Consider the following 12,744-nt stretch of genomic DNA (forward strand, 5'->3'; position numbering starts at 1 on the left):
ATCTCAAGAAGTTCATCTACAGACACACTGTTATATTTTTTCCATCAATTATAGAACATATTCCTGCCATGACTCTTCACTGATCTTTGCATATATATCTTTGTCCATATTCAGTTCAAATCTGATACAAGCAACAAATCTATGACAGCAACAAATTTGCATAATAACAGTCGTTGAGGCATAAATAATTCTCTCATAAGTGTACTCAATCTATCTCTACATAAAAACTTTCTCTATCAATCAAAAGAGAAAGTCATTATTTCAATACATACATTAGATCTCTGCAAATACAATCATAGGTTAAGACCTATTTTAGTTCTCTATTCAAAATATTCTACCATTAAATAAGACATGAAAACAATTAAAACATTAAATGAATAGATAGATCCATCCTACAATCAAAATAAAACAAATAATTCCATTCCTTTAGATCTAAGCTTCTCATCCCTTGGTGTGTTCCTGACTCAAAACAAATCACAAGTGAAGGCTCATCGTATGCACACACAAAATGCTTTGGTTCAATCTACTTATATAACACTCAATCCTCTAAATACATCAGATAAATTACTAATGTATTCACCATACCACAGGAAAAACCAACCATAGTAATCATTGACCAAGTCAATCCAATTGTGCACACATATTCTTGTGGGAAAAACCCTGGTTTTGTGCTAAGGTTTTTAATTTTGCACCCTGCAGGCCTATCTGAACCCATAATCTCTCTTCCATGTGGTTGAGAGGCCTCTGGCCACACCCACAAGCCTTCCTCCATGCGGCTGGAGCTTTTTGTCTGTACTCTTGAGTCTCCTTCCCTGCAATTGGTGTTTGGTTAAGGTAAATACACCTTCTTTTGGTCTAAAATTTTGAGGAACATTGAGTCATGGTTCATAATGACCTTTGGAACTTGTATACATGTATTTCCTCTATAACATTAATCCAAATCTCATCCAAACCAAATTCAACCATTAAGACATTATCATGCACTTGTCTTTCTAATCCTACACATGTACATCAAGTACATCAATCTTGCAATGACACATCAAAACTGCACACTTGTTAACCATCATCAACCTATGATAATCCACACATGTAGACATATGACACACTGTGATACTTCATCAAGATCAAACCATGAAGACATATAATAATCCATAGATAAGTTGACACATTCATCATTGCAGGTTTCCATCAAGGACAACACTAGAGTCGTAATGCCAATAGTATGTAAATGTGCTAAAGAAAAGGGCCTACAAAGCCCTAGTGGTTGAGATCTTAGATGAAGAATCACTTGCCATCTCAATTAGTCTTAATTTCAGGTACATTTCATGCTTCATTGAAACATATACAACAAATTTATGGCCAAAAGTGTACCATTTGTTCTAGAGAGAAAACTTGCCTCCAAATGACCCAAACACAGAGATTTATAGGGATGTTAGGAAGTCTTGGGTACACAAGGTGGCTACTCATCCCCCTATATTTCCACGTGTAGATGCAATTGAATGGTTGGTAAATCATGTTTATACTAAGGAAGCCATGATCAAGGATAGTCACAAAAATCCTATTGACTCATTTATTTCCTCTAAAATTGAGATGTATTACAAGCTCCCCAAGGAGCAGATAGCCTTGGATGAGGACAGTCTGTTAGATTTCAAGATCTTTCCAAGAGAGCTTCTAAAGACATGGTGAACCAACAAATGAACCTTCAAGTCCTAGACAAATAAGGAGTGACCTACCAATTTGTTGAAGACTCCCTTTCAACTGGTGTTTTCCATGTTATGTAGGTTGTATGGCCTATCCAATGCAGAAACTTTCTATGAAGGATGGGCCCCATTGATATATTTCGTAGTAGTTGAGGGGAGAATATTTAATTGGGATGATATACTCTCCCTCTCCTTGAAGGAAAATATCATACAAGCTTATAATATAATGAAAGGATAACAACCTTAGTTCTTCATGGCCTTCTACCTCTTCAATATTTTGTGTCAAGCAAAAATTCCTGATAATGGGTTGGAATTGGATAGTTGAGCAGGATCCAATACAAATCTATTGAAAATTTTTCTAGGAGTCTCACTACATCTAGTATTACATCAAAATTTACAAGGATTGATTAATCCTACTTTATGAAATCCTATTCAATGTGCCTACTCCATGCCTGTTTGAAAGAGATAAGTAGATTATTTCCACCAGATGGTGATTAATTCATTGATCAATATGGCACATATATAATAATATTTGGAGCGACTAAACATCCTCACCTATTTCAAAATTTTTGTAACTAACTAAGGGATATTATAGGAAATTACATATTAGGTATCTGTGGGGATAGGTTGACCACTCTCAAGGGATAAGAAAGCTCCCTAGTTGCACATGCCACTACACCTAGGTTCCTATCAATTAAAAGACATGAAATAAACTAGAGTAGAATATGATTCCTTGACACTAATTCATTTTTGGGATCTAACATTCCACATATATGCTCCTAGCTTTGTGGTAAAGAATCACTGTAAAAATGAAAATATAGGTGTGACTACCTATCAAAGACATGGAATGAGGAAGAGAAATAGTAAAATGATTTTAATTTCTCAGAATTTATTTTTAGGATAGGCTATAATTCATCTCAAGAAAAAAGAGATAAATCCAAAGCTGAGAGAGAGGCTTTTACCAAGAAGCGAGCTTCCCAATAGGAAGAATCTAGAGTTGCATGGAAGGAGAAGTTGAAATAGGAGCAAGAAGAAACCCATATAGCCCAAGATCTTGAGCTCAAGAAGAACAGACAGGAAGAAATGAAGAGGGAGAAAGAATGAAAGGGAAAAGAAGAGGGAGAAAGGAGAAAAGAAGAGGAAGAAAGGAGAAAAGAATAGGAAGAAGAAGAGAATCCTACAATAACAAGAAGTTAATGCCAAAGTAAAGGAATAAAATCTCAAGGTATGATAGGAATCACAGGAACATGATGACCAGTAGAACATAGGTTCCATGGATATTGACCTAGTTGACCCAGTAGCTCCTACCATCACATGTAATCACTTACTAGTTATTGAAATGGGAATCACACCAAGAAATAAAAGGAAAGTAGTTAATCTGGGAAGATTCAAATATGATCACAACCTAAATAGGATAGTAGATAATAAGGAGAATATCTTATCAAATCCTTATCTTCCTCTAGTGTTAGTGTAGTGTTGTATTAATCAATCCTAATTGACTAAGACTGCAACCATTTAATTGTCAACCCAGGGTAGGTTTGTTATTTCAATGGAGTTTGCACTATTTGTGTCAATACACTACAACCAAGAGTGAAAATAGAAAATAGTAAAGAATGTTGTTGAATTAATTGTAGAAACTAACATTCATGCAGAAATCAAAAAACACTCTACAGGAATGGAATCACACTTCACATTTACCAGAACAAAGGCATGCCACACACTGTACTGATAACTACACCAGTTGGTCAACTACCATACTGCTAACCAAATTTGTGTAACAACATATCATAAATATGGAATTGAAGCAGATATATTCTACAAATTATATAGCGACAATAGAAAACCATAAAAATACTAAAAGAAAGGAATAATAATATACAGCTACTCTACCACTGCAGTCCCTGCTAAAGAGGAGGGCCCTTCCTCCCTAGCACGGGCGCAGGAATGAACACGAGATTAGTTAAGAATTCAACTTGGAAACAACAACAACATCACCACAGTGTCTTTGATATTAAGAATAATTAAAAGTTACAGGATCAAAATAATAGTACTCTCTATGTGTCCCTCATTCCCGAGGAATTAAGTTTCTCTTATAGAAATTACATACCCGAAAATTAGGAACAAATCTGTCATGAGAATCTCATGTTTCTCATGCTGATCATAAAATAGAAATTGTTATAGCTAGTTCCTAAATACGAGTTATATTCAAATAGATCGGTTAAAATAATAACCGCTTGGATCTGTCACTTTCTAAATAGACAATTCGTAACTTCCAATAGTTGTTGCATGGAATATTATGCATGACTTTGACAACTACAGTGTAATAGCATCATGCGGTAAAGTAACGGTTTTGGATGTAATAGCAACACTTGGATAACATCAACCTTATAATGGCACCCGAGGTGTAACAATAGTAATCTGTAACAACAACGAGGTGTAACAGCAAGGTCTGTAACAACACATAGAGTGTAACAACAATCTGTTTCATCCTACTCTTAGATTGATTGGCACGGTTGTTCATTCCATAACCTCGTTCTTGCGGGAAACACATGAAAAAGAGGAAAGGATCCAAAATACTTCTCCAACGCTTACCCCAGTTAGCCATAAAAAGGAATATTGTGTCATTATATCTAACAAAAATTGTAAAATAACATGATGGAAAAACATATTGTTCATAATAAGGAAAAAGGCAGTTAACATGTAAAGATCTGTTGGTTCGGAGGGAAAAAGGTCAAAAACGGGGAACAAAAGTATAGAAGATAGGTACAAAAACTACACCCAATAGTTAGTCACCACACAAAGGCCCATTATGCTAAAAAATGGAAAATATCCACTCTCTATGGCATTAATAGGCACAAAATTATCTCAATCCATTGAGAGAAATGTGAAAGACTTCCTTAAACAACTAAAGTAGAATGATAACTACATAATAGAGTTGGAGTCTCAGGTCAAGCTATTAAAGGGTGACAACTGAAATATGAAGTAGGATGGAACTAAAATGGAAGATTATAGGTCTTGTGAATATGAAGTACATGAATCTCATAAGGCCATGGTCAAACAAGTATACCCATGCCTCAAGTAGCTCCAAAAGATACCTACCATGTTTCTACTACTCTAAGAATTGTCTAAGGAAAGAAGCACTCATCTTCAAGGAGTATGAAATGCTATGAACCAACTAGATCAATGGCCCAAGTAATATGCACAAACTCCATCAAAGGTTCCTAAGATCATTGGAAAATAAGTAATATATGACTCCATCATTGTCAATACCAACAAAATATGGGAAAATATGGTCTACGACTCAATAAAAATAGCATTATTCCTTGACTTAGAGATTAATAAAGATGAACAAGTTTCCAGCCATTGGAGCCCAGGAAGAACCTAGGCCAGATATCTTCCAAGGAGTTGGAATATATGTTAATTTATAGAGAGTTGACTTTTAATATATTTACAAGAAATATCACAAAATCCAATATCAAACAAAAAATTATGGATCCCTTTAAGAAACAAATAATTTTGAATTCCTTCATGGTCTCATTGAAGAAAGATATACAAGCCCTCTCACAGAGCATATCAGAATACCATGCCACCATGGAAGGATTGTTACCCAATATGATTAATATGATTTTCTCCTATTATGATATTGAGATAGCTTATCATAATGGAGTCCTGGGAGTCATTATGGAAGATTCAATTACATTGTATCAACTATCTTTTTTATTCTATAAGAGTTTATAAATTATGTTCCTTTATTGTATTAAAAACATAATGTGAATATGAAGAGATTATAACGACCCAGTGGAAGGCCAAAAATCTCCAGAGGAAATTACTAATGTAATCTATAAATTATGTAAAACACCTATGTTGTAGCTACTACAACCCCATTATGTTATGTGAGTTGTCATTCTAATTCATCGAAGTCACATGTGGTCATGCTTTTCTAAGTTTTCAAGTCTTCTACTGAAATACTAAGTGTCACAACTACTTGGTTTCACATGCCTAGCTCTTGTTGCCTTCATAAGTGCACCAGGCCTAGTGCACTTCTTGGAGACAGTGGAGCATACTCCTTGCCACCAGGAAAAATACACTTATTTTTTATAGTTAGTGCACACTCTTGGAACACAAGCAAGAACACCTATTTCTCATAGACACATTACAGTTCCCAGAGATGGTCATTGTGAATTTCTCAGAGACAGTGATTGTGCACTCCTTGTTGACAATGACAGTGCACTACTTATTAACAGTTAGTGCACAATTCTTGCTGACGGTGAGAGAACACTTCCTTAAGCCAATGGTGTCACACTTCTAGAAGCATTCAACTCATCCTTATATCCTATTTTTTTAACATGCATTGAGTGCACTCATAAACCCTAACCATAAATGCATGTGTTCTCTCCTTATATAAAGAGTTTAGCCTAGAGCTCATTCATCTTTCACCTTAAAGCTCTGTGCGTTTCTGGAGAACAAAGAGGACTCTCTCATTCTTGGTTGCAAGTGTGCCATTCTTTGGGTCAGTTTCTCAACTATCATTTTTATCGCTTTTTCTTTGGCATGTGTCATTGTTTCTTTCTCTTTCTTTTGCAAATGTTGCTTTTGCTTATTTTCACTGTTGCATGTGTTACTTTTGCTTGCTTTCACATATCTTGTTAATAGCACCTTGGAACACCTTCTAGAGGCAACTTTAATGCACTCTCTTACACTAGTCGAGCCATTATATCACAAGAACATACACTTGACACACTTCCATGACCTAACACACTTTCTAATTGTAATCGACACTTGTGTCACAAAGACTTGCGCTTTAACTGTCACACTTGGAGATAAGTGTCACTTTGTTGTCATTTAAATGTATACATGTTGGTTTTGGGTATTGTGTGTATTATTTTCATGTGTTTGGTTGTGCATGTGTGTGTTATCATGTCTAGGGCCTATTTGTATGCTCTTACTCTCTCTATTTCGTCCTACTAATCTCACACTTAGTCAATTTTGGGGTTCTTCCTTGACTTCACATCATGTGCAATTCATGAACACATTCAACTTTAAGCCAAGTGATGAGCACATTGTGCACCTCCAAGCCTTAGTGTGAGACCCTTGTTTCTTGAACCTGTGCACATCTTGAAGTCAACTCCCTTAACAAGCGCATTGCGCATCTTCAAAGCACAGTCACTCAACTCTTGTTTCTTACACTTTCCCACTATGCAAAGCCTTGATCAACCCTGACTTGTGTTACACATTGCACACTCCTAGTGGAAAATAAGGACACCTAAAGTCCCTTGTAGTGACAACCTACGCTTAACCTAGAGGTTCCCTATCAAACATTCACTACCCATCCTCAGGCCTCAACCTCCTAGCCACTATCTCTTAGACTTTATGTCTGCACCCAAGTCTTGCCTCTCTCTCTTGCCATTGCACAGTGTGCACTACTAGTTCCTAGACCTCCACCCCTTTTCCTCCTGACTCTATGCTCTATGCCCAAGAAGGCCTCTCTCTCATTCCTTGTGCACTGTCTCATCACAACTGGCATATTGCATGAACAAACAAAGATAGAATAGGTGATTTTGGGACTAATATTGTCTTGCCATGAGTGAGATTCATTTGTAGGTATTGTCATCTTAACATGGTAGATAATTTTCAATGAGGTCATCAAGAAGGGTTTTCAAAATGACACTTATGGAGATAAGGCACAAAGATGTTATCATTCAAGGGTAAAGAAATCTTGGGTTGCGACAGAGGCGACAACTCATGCTAACTTAGAAGGTTCCAATACTTATCCAAACCATTTGTAGTGTGAAGATGAAGAACATGCCTTATCGATCATGAAGAGTTGAAGACATATTAGCAACGAGAATAACTTCACATCGATACATTATAATGAAGTCTCATGCCCATTAGAGAAATTTTGAGGTGAAAAATGGGCCTCAAAACAAAAATTTAAAACAAAATTCAACTTTATAAGAACCAATAGGATTCAATATTATGATGTCAACCATGGGGGACGATTCACCATTTTTGGAGTAAAAAGGTAAACAGATAAAAAAATAAAAAATAAAAAAATACTTTTTCAGCTCGTATTTTCAACTTATCCTTTTACTCAAATTTCGAGCAGGAGGACTCATTGGATGCATAGCTTAATTTTTCATCCAAGGATTACCCATGATGCAAACTTTCAATGGACCCTACTACACAAAATGTGATTGCAGCCACATTTTTCATGTATTTCACATTTTTTCATGTAGTACGGTTCATTGAAAGTATGTAACATGGGTACACCTTGGATGAAAACTTATTTTTTTGTGTCAAACGAGTGCTCCCACTTGAAATTTGAGTAAAATAGTAGGGAGATAAGTTGAAAAAATAGTTTTTTCTTTTTTCCCTCCAAAACTTGATGAGGTAATCTAATCTTATTTTATTATTTCCACTATTATTTTGTAATATTCCTTTGGAGGCCCATTTTAGACCTCAAACTTTCTCTAATGATAGTCATCAAATTGTATCTTCTCAAATGTGAACACAAGAGTGTTATTTTGTTCAATGTATTTTTGCCACATTATTGGTGGAATTTAATTATGTAATTTCAAAAATTGGAAAATGTAAAATGGGTGGAAGCCCAAGGGTCACACATGGAATGTGAAAAGTCACTAGGAAGTCCAAAGGTCATGTAGGAGCTCAAGAGTCATAAGGGAGGTCAAGAGTCACATGGGAGGTGAAAGGTCACCATGCTCAAGTAAAGCACTCTTAACCAATTCTCAAGCATATAATAGGATAGAAGATCATTCTTGGTAGGAGAAAGTTCCGTGGTGGCATCCCACACCGTATCCCCTATATCATTCAGATCCCCATCTGTCAGGGTGATCAGATCCAAAAATGTCTTGCTCACTTTGGACTTCTTTCACCCTATCTTTTCTAGACCCCTGGTGCACTTGATATGGAATAGAGTCATTTCAAGGTCTGCTCCTCCCTACTCTGTTTATTCATCTGCTTCTTCCTCTATCTCTGGTGAGGGTGATTTCTCTTTATCAGAGCCACGCTCCTCTCCTCCTGCCTTTCTGCCTGGATCCTGCGCAGCAACACGATCTGCCTTAGCCTTAGCGTTAGCCTCCTTTCTCCTCTTCGCTGCCAGTTTCTCCATCTTCAGCTTGGTTTCTTCCTTCTTCCACTGTGCATCGGTCTTTCTAGATCCCATAGTCAAGTCCGAGGCAGTGCTCCATTCTGCCAACCAGCTATCAAGGACCGCGTCGATCGCATCATATTTCACCAAGTAGGGCAAGTCATGCCACTTCTGCTCAGGATCCTTCCGCGCCCTTATTAAGACGTGGTAGAAATCGGCCTTGAATTCTGCATACTCCTGCAATCTGTCAAAGTTGGTAGATGACAACCACAACTTGCGGATGATGGCCATGTGCACGTTCATCTCCATCAAGGTCCAAAATATTTTGCTATCCTTTATCCGTTGAGGATCCTTGGTCACCAACAACGAAGCATACTTTGCAGCCTCTAGTAGGTTCGTCGCGATCAAAGGGAATTGACTATCTTCAGGTAGCTCCCATGCTACCAACACTATGGATAGCAAGAGCCATGCATAGTAAAATGTCTTGCTGAGATCCTACACCTTGTGACAGTTTGTGAGGAACTCACCGCAGAGGTAGCGCGCCTAATTAAATTGAACTCCCTCCTTGCATTGGGCTGCCAAAGCTACGACTGGCGTCGGCACTTCGTCTGCGTGACACTTCCACATAACCTTCCCTGCCAAGATTTTTGTGGCTACTTTGACTGTCGGGTCACAGATGCTTGAGATGGTGTAGCTGCGCAACTTCTTCACTAACTTGAACTTTTCCTTCATGGCCTCCGTGAGGACATGTTTTCCAGTCTTTCCGCTAAACACCATGGCCAGATTTTCCCCTATGTATGGCAGTCGTGTGATCCTATGGATCAATCTATCAGTGATGGGTATTGGCTCCTCCAGCCACAAACACCCATCGTGCACCAAGCACAGTAACTGCTTGATTACCACCATTGTGATGGGCGCGCGGTTGTAATGCGACACCCATAGCAGGTTGAGCAGTCTTGCCTTATCCACACCTCTCAGCCACTTCTACAGCTCCAACATGGTTATGCTAGTGGTTTTGTGGAACACGCGGTGCATGAGTGTTATCGGGAAATCTAGTGTCCACTCGGAGCTACTAGTCCCACTAAGACTGGTAGCTATCTTAGAAACAAACAAACTAAAACTACTTTCGTTTTCCTTTATGAGAAGTAGATAAGAGTGGAATGAAGGACACCAACCTCAGTCTTGTGCTTGGTTCCTTGCTCGGTTCCTCTCCCTTCTGACAGATCCTTGCTTCTTCTCCTTCGTCTACCCAGCTTCAAAGAGCACCTATGGAATCAAAGCAGCATAATACTATCAAAGAACAGAGATCTACAATCATAAACAATATAGGACCAGATGTATATTGACCACACAAATGCATATATCTTCAAACATACAAGAATGTGGAGGAAAACTTGAATAGCTTTATTAATATCAAGAATAGAAAAGAGGATTACAACCAATTGTTCTAACCCAGCATTATCCTCCAGCATGAAAGCCATTTTTTCACCTCATGAAAAGCTTAGATCACCCAACACTATGATATTCCAACAAGAAACCAACAGCACTTCCTTACAAGATACAAAATTCCAGCCTCTAGATCTCTGGGATGAGGGATCCATATATAGATGATTGCAGGGGGGTGAGTCAGCTTCTGAGATTTTGATTAGTGTCCTCTCTCTGATAGTTCTTGATTCCACTTGGAGATGGATGATCTCTTACTCATCCCTGGGCGAATTCAGAGAGGCAAGTGTCACAGGAGAAGTTTCTGGAAGATTCCATGATCATCCACCTCGCAAACTGTCTCTGTCATTTGTCCACTCTCACCCATCGCACCCTACAGAAGGGCTTTTTAGTATGCATCGCACCCTTTTCACTGGGCAGGTGGGATGCATCGCACCCTTAGCACTAAGCAACCTGTATGGTCTAGTTTTGACCAGTTCTGAGCAGTTTCCTGTGGAGAACTTCTGGGAGATGATGTAATCAGCTGACCTTGTTCCTTTAGGGTATGAAACAACACTTTTAGGGACTTAGGAGCCCTTGGTTTATGGACATGTTTGATTGGGGTTGCAGTGCCCAAAAATGTCTATAACAGTTGCCCCCTAAAGCATGAGGTCGTTAATCTTTTGATGTCGGGTGAAATGCTTTATCATGAGGATCCGAAGTTTTTTCGAGCTGGAAGGCGACCTGTAATAAGATACAATACAATACATTATCTTCATAATATCTTTCGTGATCTAGCTGAGGCGGGAATTCCCATGCTTAGCTTTATAAATTCATTTTCATGTACATAAGACAGACAATCGTCTATGCGGGAGACCGATGATTCTGATAGAGTCATCATCCTTTGATTCGGATGATCATCTGTGCAGCAACAATGTACATTTGATGTCTTTATTTTCCTGAATATATCGTAGCCTGGATGGATGAAACTAGATCCGGGGTCTTCAAACTCGTTCAATCTTCACTCGGAGTACAAGTTGATCCATGTGAAAGATGTTCTGGAGTCGAACATGGAAAGACATTGCCTGATTACCAGCCAATGATGTAAGCTATTAACAGGCACGAGAGGAATCACCGATAATGATGATGACCCTCAAGGTACTACAGTACAATTCACGTGGTGTGAATAAGGGACTTGACGTTGAACACCGTGAAAAATCTTTCTGTCGAAGGCCATTGATGTAAACTTGTCGCCGGAAGTGAGAAACTTGCCATTGAGGCATGCAAGCTTCAAAGTACTGAAAGGGTTGTTCCTAAGTCGACTTCTTGGATAATGAGCTGATGTCGACAAGAAGCGACCCGCCATAGGAGGGCCTTAATGAATCCCACATCTACAACATGGAACGGAGTAAATGATTTTGGAGGTGAAAACGATCTGATGATACAGGGTTCAGGGTGGCGGTCATGAAAGAATGGAGCATGAATGTATTGCAGCGGATGAGACACAGGTGAATTCTCTGAGCGACTTCTCTTGAACATACCGGTGACACTGACATGGATTGGTAGCATTAACCCAAAATATGGATGGTGTGATGGACCAATGGTGATATGACCAGTGAATGGAACAACCCAACCCGACTCGGATGCGGAGTGAAAGTGTCATGTTCAAGAGCGACTTGCTACCCATAAAGTTTCTTCAAGTTTTCTTCCCAATTTTTCCCCAGTCATTACTGACCAGTGCCTCTTTATTTTTTTCAAGCTTGAGGAGGATAACATATGCTTGTTCTATAATTTTCCCTTTGGGCAAACCCGTCGCTATATTTTAACAAGCCTAGTGACAGTGAAACTCGTTCTTGTCTGTATGGACAAGTTTGTCGCTATTCGGTTTTAACGAGTTTAACGACAAAGATAACTCGGTCCTTTTCAATTTTAGAGAGTCTGAAAGGGACGTAAAGGAAACTCCAATAATCCTTTTTCATCATATAATCCCTTAAGTCCAAAAAAGTATAAAATAATATGAAAGGGATGAATTTTCGGTAATTTTAACGAGTCGAACAAGACAAGCGCTCGATCTTTTTGTGTAATAATCCCTTAGGTCCAAAAATATTAAAATATAGAGGAGGGATAGCACTTTCAGTCACTTTAACGAGCTGGAGAGGCCAATCGCTCGGCAATCTTTTCATATTTTACGAGTCAGGTGAAAAGAGCTTAAAGGAGACTCGCTTTTGAGGAACGAGTGATAATTTCGGGTAGCAGCTGATTCCAGGTAAGGTTTGGAATTTTCCAGTCACAGCAATGTCACAAGGATGTCTAACAGGATCACTCTTCGCAGTTGTTCCTCAAAAGGGGTAAACAATCAAATGGAGGTGAATGATCGGCTAAAACAGAGTGGAGGTGATGATGAGAACAAGACCAGGGCTCAAAAGCTGATGATAATGAATTCACAATGGTTATTTACCAGAAATTGGTTCATTTTGTAATGAGCTTAAACTTTGGGGAAATGTTTGCTCATTG

This window comes from Pinus tabuliformis, chromosome 3_1, assembly GCF_031772625.1.
Source record: "Pinus tabuliformis cultivar Carrire ecotype Pingquan chromosome 3_1, CPIR1, whole genome shotgun sequence".
NCBI classification, from domain to species: domain Eukaryota; kingdom Viridiplantae; phylum Streptophyta; class Pinopsida; order Pinales; family Pinaceae; genus Pinus; species Pinus tabuliformis.